At 46.0% G+C, this 12,555-nt stretch overlaps 1 protein-coding gene across 3 annotated transcripts in view; it reads right to left on the bottom strand.

The window, feature by feature from the left end:
* DAPK2 (death associated protein kinase 2) overlaps positions 1 to 5,596 on the bottom strand; it is an 83,379-nt gene extending 77,783 nt beyond the window's left edge. For 2 of the 3 annotated variants that reach the window (XM_034783164.1, XM_034783161.1), the window contains exon 1: positions 5,465 to 5,596. The gene's annotated coding sequence lies outside the window, so the exon portion shown is untranslated. Of the gene's footprint in view, positions 1 to 2,420; positions 2,561 to 5,464 lie in introns of those variants that run through there. The other variant, XM_034783162.1, reaches the window with a different exon arrangement.
* Positions 5,597 to 12,555: the final 6,959 nt, after the last annotated feature.

Here is a 12,555-nt window from a genome sequence, read left to right as displayed (position 1 = left end):
GTTTCCTTGTTTCTATAGCTCTATAATTTGCTCAACTATTTCTGAAGTGACTAAAGAAACCATGACAGGTTTCAGAGTAGCAGCCGTGTTAGTCTGTATCCGCAAAAAGAACAGGAGTACTTGTGGCACCTTAGAGACTAACAAATTTATTAGAGCATAAGCTTTCGTGGACTACAGCCCACGTATGCATCCGAAGAAGTGGGCTGTAGTCCACGAAAGCTTATGCTCTAATAAATTTGTTAGTCTCTAAGGTGCCACAAGTACTCCTGTTCTTTTTAAAGAAACCATCTTCTCTGTTGATCTTTGAAGCATATCTTTCTTCCAGAAGGTCAAACCATATATCATAGTAGCATCCAAATGTCTCAGTCAGGATTGGAGCCCCATTTTATAAACTGCCCCAAAGAGTTTACAACCTCCAACCTACAAACCTTACAATCTTTGATATGTTGGCATTTCCCATTCTATCACTACAGCCTATTCTATAAAACCCTCTGCTCCCCTACTGCAGATAAGCCTCACTGGCTCTCACCCAGCTGTAACCATAGTAAAAGCCCAAAATAAATCACACACTTGAGGAACCAAATTGCCTGTCATTAGCAAATATGGAGGCATGGGGGGTGAGCTAGCATAAAGAACATTTAAAAGTTGATGGGAGTCTATTGACTCCCAGTAGGCTTTGGATCAGGGCTACTTTTAAACTAAGATTCAATTACTGATGTTTGAAAGGATTTTATTGTGAGAAAAAGGTTATCCAGATACCTCTGCAGCATCTAACGTGCAGAGGATGTAGCTTTCTTCATTCTTCTCCGCTGGTTTTGTTGGACACTGTGTGTGAACAAATGCATTCTCTTTCAGATTTTTTTTTCTGTGCAACAAGTAGCACCGTATGTCCTGATATTTAGGTAAAAGGCGTTAACTAAAATAAATACTAGGAACACTTTAAAAATAGATTTTAATCTGCAGAATAATCTCTATTCAGCAGCATAAATATTGGTAACAGCGCTTTAATACTAATTCAGAGTATTATATTACTTTTCAACTCAGGAATTCAAAACACTTTACAAACAAATAAGCCTCCATATCCCAGTGAGTCAGGACAGTGTTAATATTCTCATTTTATAGATGAGAAAACCAAGGGAAAGAATTTAAGTGATTGGCCTATGACCAGCAAGTCAGTGGCTAAAACTGAACAGAACTCCCAGTCCCCTGCTCTAACCACTAAAAGATATCCCCTGCCTTTTTTATTTTACATTCATGAGTTTTATTATATCATAAATCAGGCTTTGTCCACACAGGAAAGCTTTTTCTGTATAACATAAGGTGTAAATTTGAACAGATATTGTTATCTGAGTATTATCCTGGTGGGCAGACACTATTATTCCAGTATGCGACTCATTTTCCAGTTTTTCTAATGTTGCTTGGAACGGGGTTTAAACTAAACTGAATAATGCACTCATACCAGAACAAGTGACACGAGGGGGTTATATCACAGGACTATGCCTGTGTAACTGGGGAAACTTTCCCATGTAGACAAGGTTTCTTTCTGGAGACACTTAATTATTCTAGGGATGTAACAAGTAATGACTGGACTGCACATGATAAATCCAATAAATGACAACCATTCAATCCTACTGGGATTATAGAAATTAGATCTGGAAAATATCTAAACTCTATTAGGTCAATTGGGCTGACCCCAGCTGGTGCAGGATTCCCTTGGCTATGTTCTCCAGTTATTTGCCAGTCTGGAGTGATTCAGGTAACAAATTTCACTTTCCCAAATACACATGACATGAAGTCTCTCTCTGAACCTAGTGCTGAACTCAGAGAAGCTACTTCTGTGGCCTCATTTTACATTATATGTGGTAAACAACCACAATAATTAGAACTAGATTTTTCCCACATGGAATTTTTCACAGGAAAAATATCTCCATCAAAATTTTGGGCCTGAACACATATTGTTTCAAACTGATATATTGAAATAAACATAAAATTTCATTTAAATTTCAAATGTCATCTACTTCTGTTTTTTTAAACTCCAAAAATAGGATTGTAACATTTGAGTTTTTGGTGTTTACATGCTTCTCCCACCTCCATTTACTTTTCCTCCTTTTTTCCCACTGGAAAAGGTTGGAAGACAGTAACACAGTGAGAGAAAATAGGGAAAACCTATTTAATTACAACAGTAAACAGTGTGAAAAAGTAGTTTTTCTCCACTTTGTCAGTTTTCTAACTTTTGCAAGTCAAAGATGTTTTCCCATGAATAATCTAGTTTTCAACAACTCCCTATTTTTCTATTAAAAAAAAACATTGTCAGGAAATTTTCAGCCACCTCTACTACTTATTATCCAGACATCTCTGAATGGTACATTCCAGACGTGCCAGTAACTCAATTTAACCACCAACTCTTGTTTTAGACTCACCACTGTTGTTGCCACTAGTTCTCAAGAGACCCCCTTTCCATTCTCCCAAGTTATTCTGGGATATTTAGCTCTGTGGTGGCTGACTACAGACTGCAGTTCCAAACCCTTCCACTTCAGCAATGAGTGGCTAGCGAGTCATCTCTATTCATGATCTTGATCTTCCACTAAAGCAGAGATGGGCAAACTATGGCCCACGGGACCCTCCTGCCCGGCCCCTGAGCTTCTGGCCCGGGAGGCTCACCCCCGGCCCCTCCCCTGATGTTCCTCCTCCCCCACAGCCTTAGCTCACTGCGCCACCGGCACAATGCTCTGGGCAGCGGGCTGCGAGCTCCTGGGGCAGCGTAGCTGCAGAGCCTGAACTGACGCGGTGCTCTGTGCTGTACAGTGGTGGTGGCGTGGCTGGCTCCAGCCAGGCGGCGCGGCTTTAGTGCCGCCAGCCGCCGGTGCTCCAGGCAGCGCGGTAAAGGGGCAGGGAGCGGGGGGATTGGATAGAGGGCAGGGGAGTTTGGAGGTGTGGTCAGGGAGCGGGGGTGTGGATAGGGGTTGGGGCAGTCAGAGGGCGGGGAACAGGGGGGGTTGAATGGGAGCAGGGATCCCCGGGTGGCAGTCAGGAATGAGAGGGAGGGTTGGATGGGGTGGCGGGGGGCAGTCAGGGGTGGGTATTCCAGGGGCAGTCAGGGGACAGGGAGCGGGGGAGTTGGCTGGGGCAGGGGGCCCGGGGGGGGCATAGGGGGTGGGGGATGGGCCACAACCCACTTCCCTAACCGGCCCTCCATACAATTTTCAAAACCCGATGCGGCCCTCAGGCCAAAAAGTTTGCTCGCCCCTGCTCTAAAACCAGACAGCCAAGGGTGTTCAGTCAAGCATGCACTGTGCTGCATCCTGATACTCTGTTTCTGACTCACTGTCCCAGATACCATACCAATAATCCTACATTTACTGCCACTGTTTGTATGGCAATAAAGAATGAAGGGATCCACCCCACATTCCTTCAAGTCATAAACAAACAAGGCTGAGGACACAAGTAGAATTTGTGAACAGGTCTCAAAGAGTGGATGTGTGCATAAGGTCACCACCACCCAATGGCTTAGAAACAAAGCCAGTGTATTAAACCAGCCTAGTCTACAACACACTTTTTAAACACAGTTCTACCCCCCACAGTGGCTAGCCTATCAACCTATGCTAAAAACAAATCTAGCTGGAACAACGTTTACATATGGGTCCTTAACTCTGAAGTCCAGCATAGATGGGACCTAGTAGCAAGAATATCATGAACCTGTACAGAAGTGCTTTTCCATAATGGCTGCTAAAGGAAAATTAAGTAGCGAAAAACCTCTAATTTGAGAAAAAGCTAAAGAAGACAGAGGAAAACTATAAGGGGCGTAAGTGAAGTGGGACAAAGGCCTGAACAACAAGGATTTTAGTAGGACCTATCTACATAACGCTCATCCTGAGAATGCATGGACTAGCAAAACAGCTTTTTTTTTTTTTTTTTTTTGGCTAGCCCTTTGGATTACCATGCTGCAGATCCATTTTTCACCCATTGCAATATCCTAAAGTTACAGCATATTGGTATAGTAGGTGCATTCTAAGCAGGGCCGGCTCCAGGCACCAGCCCACCAAGCTTGTGCTTGGGGCGGCACCTGGAGGGGGCCGGCGCAGTGCTCCGGCTCCGGCCGCCGGGGACAGCGGAGCCGCGGCGGGCTCGCCGCCCTCCCCCCGGCGCTCTGGCCACCGGGGACAGCAGAGCCGCGGCGGGCTCGCCGCCCTCCCTCCGGCGCTCTGGCCGCCGGGGAGAGCGGAGCCCCGACCGGGACTCGCCGCCGGGGAGAGCGGAGCCCCGACCGGGACTCGCCGCCCTCCCCCCGGTGCTCCGGCCGCCCTCCCCTGCCGTGCTGGGGAGGGGTGGGGGCGGCCGGGGCCTTTTTTGCCTGGGGCGGCAAAAAAGCCAGAGCCGGCCCTGATTCTAAGTGTGACACCTGTGCAGAGATTATTAGGATGATGCTTTAGCCCAGGGGTCGGTAACATTTCAGAAGTGGTGTGCCGAGTCTTTATTTATTCACCCTAATTTAAGGTTTCGTGTGCCAGTAATACATTTTAACATTTTTAGAAGGTCTCTTTCTCTAAGTCTATAACATATAACTAAATTATTGTTGTATGTAAAGTATATAAGGTTTTAAAAATATTTAAGAAGCTTTATTTAAAATTAAATTAAAATGCAGAGCCCCCCCGGACCGGTGGCCAGGACCCAGGCAGTGTGAGTGCCACTGAAAATCAGCTTGCGTGCTGCCTTCGGCAGCTATACAAGGATTGGGTAACCCCTGCTTTAGCCCAATCCTGTATAGCTGAAACCTCTTAATTTGGAAAGCTAGCAGGATGATAGGAAACAGGTATGATGATGATCTTCCACCTTCTAGGAAGGGCTTTATGAAATCCAGCCTGTTAACGTCCCATGCTTTTCCTTTCTTGGATTTGTCAGTTACTGGCCATTCCTGTGAGCACCACATGCACAGCCCACACGTTGTCCCTCTGCACCTCTGCAGAACCCACCGGTCACCTATTTCCTTTCCTCCCTAAAAGTCACAAGCAGGAGAAGGCACCAGATGGATAAATCACCACCACCCCCGCCCTAGGTCCGGCCTCAGCCCCCAGGACGGCTCCGCGCGCCGACTGCTCCAGGGCAGACGGTCAGGAATCGAAGCCGGCGCTGTGCTGTCAGGGAGCTGGCGGGGCACTGCCGGGCTGAGCCCTACCGCACCTGCAGAGCCACCCACCGAGAAAACCCAGCAGCAGGTGCCGACCCAGGCCGGAGGGGCAGCTCGCCACGCCGCTTTCAGCCGGGGAGCCGGGCGCCCTGGGGACGCAGGCTGGACAGCCCCCGCCCGGGGAGCTGTTCCAAGGAGACCCAGGGATGAACCCTCGCTGCTTCGGCGGAGGCCAGGCAGCCAAGCCTCCCAGCCGCCTCCACCAGGCACCGGCCGGAGCCGGGCGCGGGGCAGGGAGCTGGGCAGAGCGCGGCTGGGTCCGGGGCGGGCGCTACTCACCGTGAGGAGCCGCAGTGTCCAGGCGCTGATGCTGCCGGCTGCTCTCCCTGCGCGCAGCTCCAGCCGACTCCCGCTGGTGGCAGCGGGGAGGAGCCGCTCGGGCCAGTGTCAGGTCGCGGGAGCAGGCTGCGGGCGAGCCCGGCGGGATGGGGCGCTGAGGGCGCCCCCTGCCGGACTGCAGGTGCGGCGAGCAGCCCGTGTCCCACCAGCCCCCTCCTGAGAGCGCTCAGGCCCCGCGCCCCCTCGCTAAACTGAGATGCCCCAGAAAGCCCGGCTGGGCGGCTGGGAGAAGGGCAGTGCCAAGAGGTTTGGGGCCCTGTGCACTATGGAAATGAGGCCCCCACCTTCCTGCCGGGGCCTGGGGACTTCTCTTTGGTGCCTGGTAGCAGTGGTGGGGCCAAGTGCCAGGTTAGCCAGGCCTGAGGCCACCCCTCCATCGTGCCGGGGGCGGCCAGGCCACGTCGGCTTCAGTGGTGTTGGAATGTGGCAGATGGGGTCACAGCGCCGCTCCCGCTTTGTCTTGTTTTGTTTTGTTTTTCTTGTGGCCAGGGGCCACCTGAGCTGGGGCCCTGTGCAAGTGACCCAAATGCACACTGGTCAATCCATGCCTGGGATAGAGGGGATATTATAGAGTGGCACCAAGCTGGTCATTCAAGGGGTTTTTAAACAACTAGATGATCAGTGTTAAAAGAACCTATTTTGTGAGTTCCTGATAACTAAAGGCAGAAATTAAACTATTCCCCCTCTACCCACGTTGGTGAATGTCTGTGTTGTAGATTAGAGACACAAGGTAATATCTTTTATTGAACCAACTTCTGTTGGTGAGAGAGACAAGCTTTGGAGGAGCCACACAGAACTCACTCTCCCAGGCAAGGATTTTCTCTCAATTTGTGCTTTGTGCAGAGGAGAGCACTTTGTTGGTGCTCAACAAATACCAAATGAGAATAAGGCTAATACAACTTCTGCACATGCCCACTTACAACATTATGCAGAACTGCTATGAAAATTCATCAACCCAGGCAAATTTGTCCAGGCACCCCAGATTATCATCTGCTGTTCCTGGAACATTTTGCAGCATATCTGCAATGTGTCATTTCACCTATCAAAACATATGGGTTGCTTTAGAACTACAAAATATTTGTTCAGGATGTATTGGTATACATATAGCATTTGCTCTGTTTGCTAGGAACAAACAACCCCCTGGAAGGAATGCTCAGTGTGGGAACCATGCTTGTAGGGAAGAACAGAGACAAATGACCATTGACCCCATCAGAACAGTACTTTAGCTCAAAATGCAGTGTTTTGTGATGAACTCACTCAGAACGCTAATATAGTCTCCCTTGAGGAATATGCCCAAATCACTTGTGAATCTGAAGCTGCAATAGTGACATCACACGCCCTTTTTAAAAAGAGTCCTTTTGTGTGACTGTTTTACAAGTGTCCAGTTCCAGTATTGCTGATTCCATGTGTTCAAAAATCATGAGCTAGGAAGTGCCACAAAACCATGAGATTGGTTTAAAAATCACAAGATTTTAAAAATAATACGTTTTAGGTTCTTTTTATTTGCTTTTTGGTTTTTGAGCATTTAGGGTTGATGTTTTCAAGCTTTTCTCTGCAATCACGAGAGCCAGAAGCATTGTAGGTTAACATCCAATCCCAGAAAACATTAATAATACATATGCATTATTTGTAATTAACAAGCTGGGAACTGAACATCAATGCCAGTTTGCCTTCATTTCCAATTGGATACATACCAGTTTTAGAAAGAAACTTGCATGGGGCATGCTGGCTTCTGTCTCTCCAAGCATTGGGCTTATTCCCCTTCAAGAATTTCTAGGATCAGATGTAATGCATTTGAAAATCATTTCACTCTGTCACGTTATTGAACTGGAGCCAGACTTGAGGCAGTGCTCTGCATTGCAGTTCGAAAGATTTGGCTTCATTCCCAGTCCCAGCCTCTCTCCTTCCTCCAAGTCAGCAGAATTCAATTGTGACTCCTTTAAGCTGATTAAGGAGTGGTGTTCATGGCCTTTGAGTGAGTTCCACCCAGTTCTCCCAATCCAAAAGGAAAGAGGCTGCATCAAATGAGGTTGGAATGGGGAAAGATGGCGGGGGAGGAAATGGGAGGGATTCTAAAGCCTCCAACAGGCCTCTGGAGTAATCCAGATTTCTTTAACAAGGAAAGTCTACAGGCTCTCTCTCAAACCTCAGTGCTGAGGTTGTCATCTGATAGCATGAAACACCCTTATGTCAAAAGCCATGTTAGTTACCAGAGGAATAAAGACACTCATGAAAAACGTTTGCCTTTTGTTTGGACATGTCTGGAATGGAAGGTGACAAAATAACATGCCTTGTACTGACACTTAAAATTGCAATGGCTTTTCAAACCTGGGTGAGCTTTCCCTACCCACTCTATTACATTGAAGAGTGTACCTCCAAGGCCTGATCAAGTTGGCACCTATAGCCTACATTGCAAGCAGGGGTGGACTGGCTCTAAACAGATCTTTTTCACCTCTAACCTCTACACTTTAATCCAAAGCAATAATTATAAAAGATTAGGGGTTAGAATAAGGAGCTCCCCTCCTCTCTGGGGCTTGTATACACCCCCCCTTCCCTGGCTGCTGCAGTGAGAGCTTCTGTTCCTATTTCAGTCCATTCTGACCACTGCAAAAGGTGCATTTCTGTGAAGCACATGGTATTAATCTTAATTTAAAAGAACACTGTGCAACCATAGCCTTAGATCTCAATTAAATTTATCTTTGACAGCCTGTTGGAAATGAATCCTATGCAGTCCCTATGGTCCAGTGGGTTTGTAAAAAACAATCTAGATCTTTCATCAATAGAAAAAATTGCCCTTCTATCATTTATATAAACCCATCAGATGCTCTCAAAGCCCTTAGATCAGAGATTTTCAATTCAGGGGGGCATGGAGTAATGTTCAGGGGAGCCCAGCTGGGGCCCAGACCAGCCCCCACATGGGGCAGGAAGGTACTGCTGCCCAGCTCTGCTCCTGGCTCCAGCCCCGCGCCCGGGCTGCCCGGGGATCTGCACACAGGGTCCCAGCTGCCCAGCCACCGTTGCAGGCCGAGGGTCCACTCCCACCCACAATTGTGGCCCCAGCATCAGCCCCCCTACCACTGTCTGCATCCCCCCTCCCAGAGCCATAGTCTCACTCCTAGTTGGGGGAGGGGGGTGCAGACAGGGGTAAGAGGGGGCATGAGGTAAAAAGTTTGGGGACCACTTCCTTAGATATTAGCAAACTGCTTTAAGATCCAGAGATGCCTCTGTATGACACATTATTCTAACAAATCTCTAATGTTTCATGGCAGTTATGGATCCTGTGAAAAAGACTTAATTGTAGAGATTGTGCTCCAATTGCAGAGATCGTGTTGCAATTGCTGAGAGTAGTCATGTGCATGCAAGACAATAAGACAGGAAAGAGAACTGTGCAATTTGAATGGATTTCAAAAGAGAAGGCACTTTTCTGGTACTGCGCAGTACCATAAATCATTGAGCTTTGGAGGTCAGCATTACTTTCTCTTCACTGGGCATACTCTGTCACACACATCCCTTATCTCATCTCATTTCGGAAGTGACAGAAAAGGAAGCACATATCCTACATTCCTAAAGGAGAGTTCAAACTTGATACGGACTGACCAAGAAAGCATCATCTGTACTTATACAAAGTGTGTCACTTACAGAATATTGACAGTGCCTTTATTGCTTCAAGTGTAATTTCCCTCTCTCATATTTGAAGCTGTTATAAAAGATTATGTTGCAGATGTTACACATTATACACACACACGCACAAAAGCCGTGTTAAAACATTATTAAGGTTGCAAAGTCAAGCATTCAAAAGTTACAAAATGCCAAAACAAAGGTTGCCTGTGCAATCTTATTTTAGTCCCCTTATACATATGCATGATGATACAGCCCCTTTAATTACATGACCACATACTATCTTTTCCACAGGTCCCTGCAGGGAAAGTCCTGCTCAGCCCATCTTTGTCTGGAGCATACTCAATGTGGATAAAGAACAGGAGTACTTGTGGCACCTTAGAGACTAACAAATTTATTAGAGCATAAGCTTTCGTGGACTACAGCCCACTTCTTCGGATGCATACCATATCAATGTGGATAGAATCTTAGGCTACATCTACACTACGGGGGGGGTCGATTTAAGACAAATTGGAGAAATGGGCTGAGGTAAACAGGATGAAGTTTAACAAAGACAAATGCAAAGTGCTCCACTTAGGAAGGAAAAATCAATTTCACACATACAGAATGGGAAAAGACTGTCTAGGAAGGAGTACGGCAGAAAGGGATCTAGGGGTTATAGTGGACCACAAGCTAAATATGAGTCAACAGTGTGATGCTGTTGCAAAAAAAGCAAACATGATTCTGGGATGCATTAACAGGTGTGTTGTGAGCAAGACACGAGAAGTCATTCTTCCGCTCTACTCTGCTCTGGTTAGGCCTCAGCTGGAGTATTGTGTCCAGTTCTGCGCGCTGCATTTTAAAAAAGATGTCGAGAAATTGGAAAGGGTCCAAAGAAGAGCAACAAGAATGATTAAAGGTCTTGAGAACATGACCTATGAAGGAAGGCTGAAAGAACTGGGTTTGTTTAGTTTGGAAAAGAGAAGACTGAGAGGGGACATGATAGCAGTTTTCAGGTATCTAAAAGGGTGTCATAAGGAGGAGGGAGAGAACTTGTTCACCTTAGCCTCTAAGGATAGAACCAGAAACAATGGGTTTAAACTGCAGCAAGGGAGGTCTAGGTTGGACATTAGGAAAAAGTTCCTAACTGTCAGGGTGGTTAAACACTGGAATAAATTGCCTAGGGAGGTTGTGGAATCTCCATCTCTGGAGATATTTAAGAGTAGGTTAGATAAATGTCTATCAGGGATGGTCTAGACAGTATTTGGTCCTGCCATGCGGGCAGGGGACTGGACTCGATGACCTCTCGAGGTCCCTTCCAGTCCTATAATCTATGAATCTATAAGATACGCAAATTCAGCTACGCGAACAGCGTAGCTGAATTCGACGTATCGCAGCCGACTTACCCCGCTGTAGGGACGGCGGCAAAATCGACCTCTGCGGCTTCCCGTCGACGGCGCTTACTCCCACCTCCGCTGGTGGAGTAAGAGCGTCGATTCGGGGATCGATTGTCGCGTCCCGATGGGACGCGATAAATCAATCCCTGGGAGGTCAATTTCTACCCACCGATTCAGGCGGGTAGTGTAGACCCAGCCTTAGGGAATTAAGTTGCAAAGCTCTAGCAAATCTCTATTGAGGCTTATAACTAGGCCAAATTTGGGCAGATTTTCGCTAAAACAACAAAAGGCACATCTCGGAGGCCCTCTTTCTCCACAGCCAAATTTCAAGTCCCTGCTGCACCAAAGCAGGGGGGGGGGTGGGGTGTGCTAGAGTTTTTAAAAAAATAGATCACCAGACATTTTTAATATGGGCAAAACAATGAATTTTTCCCTAGTCTCAGAAATGGCTGAACCTGAACCCTTTTGGCTGAAATGATTAAAAAACACATCAGCCTGAGGCAGACACCCAGCATGGAAAATTTCAGCCCAAACAGTTTAGAGACTGATAAAGTTATAAGCAACTAAAACCAGTGTCTTAAAATAGGAATGGGCAACATTTAAAGGAGGAGATGCTAGCAGCCACGCTGCAATCAATGGGTATATTTTTTCAGAAATATAGCTCCTTCCTATGATGATGAAATGCCAATTTGGTAGCTTGCCTTTGGATTTTCTTTAACCTTTAGTCTCTCTGCTTCCCTGGGAAAAGTATTCAAGGTCCATTATGCCCTTTGTTTGTACTATCTGAATGAAATAAAGACTTCCGGTACTGGAGACTTCACTATAATTAATATGATCACACAATTGTTTTAGTCTTTTATTTTTTTATTGAAAGTCTAGTTTGATAGCCCACCCAACCTTAAGGGGTGGGATTTTCTAAAGCACTGAAGTCAAGTGGGAGCAGAGTTAGAACAATGCTAAATGCTTTAGATTAGAAAATCCCACCCTAGGGGTGAAATCCTGGTAAATGAGATTGGTATAACGAGGTCCCCAGTGGACTTCACAGTGTCTTCTGCTCTTCTCCAGTTAGAAGTGACTCTTCCCTTTCACCCAAGACACTGGGGCAGATCCTCAGGCTAACTATGGATGGTTTGTGCCACTCCAGAGGTCTGGGTTACCTACAATTTTTAGACAAAAGTGCATAACAACAGTGGGCATATGGATAAGATCATATAAAAATAATTTCTATTAAGGATACAATTATTTCTCACATATGCTCAAATACTAGTGAAAATCATATTTGCGTTGCCCATTTGTTAGACATGTTCATGATAAGAGCTTCAAGGCAAAGTATTTGCATAAGTAAACATGAGCATCAAACTGCAGTTTTGTTTTTTAACTGAACTGGCCTACATGGCTCCTTATTGTTTAAGAATTGCAGTGCTTTAATGACAACTCTGGCTGCCTATTAAATCTAAAAAGACTCAACTTTTCAACATGAAAATTCAGTAACACACTAACCCGGGATGTTTTCAGAACACAGGTTGTATCCTCCAGACTTTCCTAATGTAACATCCCCAAAATTCTAATGCTGCATTCATTAGCTCTCATGACACTAATGCTCATCTGTGTCCACTCTTCTTGTAAGTTCTTTTGGTAGAGGGTTTTTCCTGGCTGTTTTACTTCCTCTTCTTTCCAACTCTTTTAAACCAAGCTGTAAAGCCAGTCAAAATTTTTTCATATAAAAAATTTGTCTGTATAATGCCTAGCACAATGCGATCCTAGCCCAACACAGGGGCTCAGAGGTGCTACTGCAATACAAATATTAATTTTTTTTTTAATTTTTAAAAATGGCTTTTCAACTAAACCAAAAAAAAAAAAAAAAATTCAGAAAAATGTTTGTCCTGAGTCAGGACATCACCTCTGTATACTTTACTGATGCATCTGAATGCCAGAGCTGGTTATTCCTTATCCCTTCAGATTACCATCTTCAGCACACAAGATAGAAAGTCCTTAGGCCACCTGCAGCCATCTTCTGTCTCAGATGCTCTTCTTTAT

This window comes from Trachemys scripta, chromosome 10 (assembly GCF_013100865.1).
Source record: "Trachemys scripta elegans isolate TJP31775 chromosome 10, CAS_Tse_1.0, whole genome shotgun sequence".
NCBI classification, from domain to species: domain Eukaryota; kingdom Metazoa; phylum Chordata; order Testudines; family Emydidae; genus Trachemys; species Trachemys scripta.
This window is presented reverse-complemented; position numbering and strand designations above follow the sequence as displayed.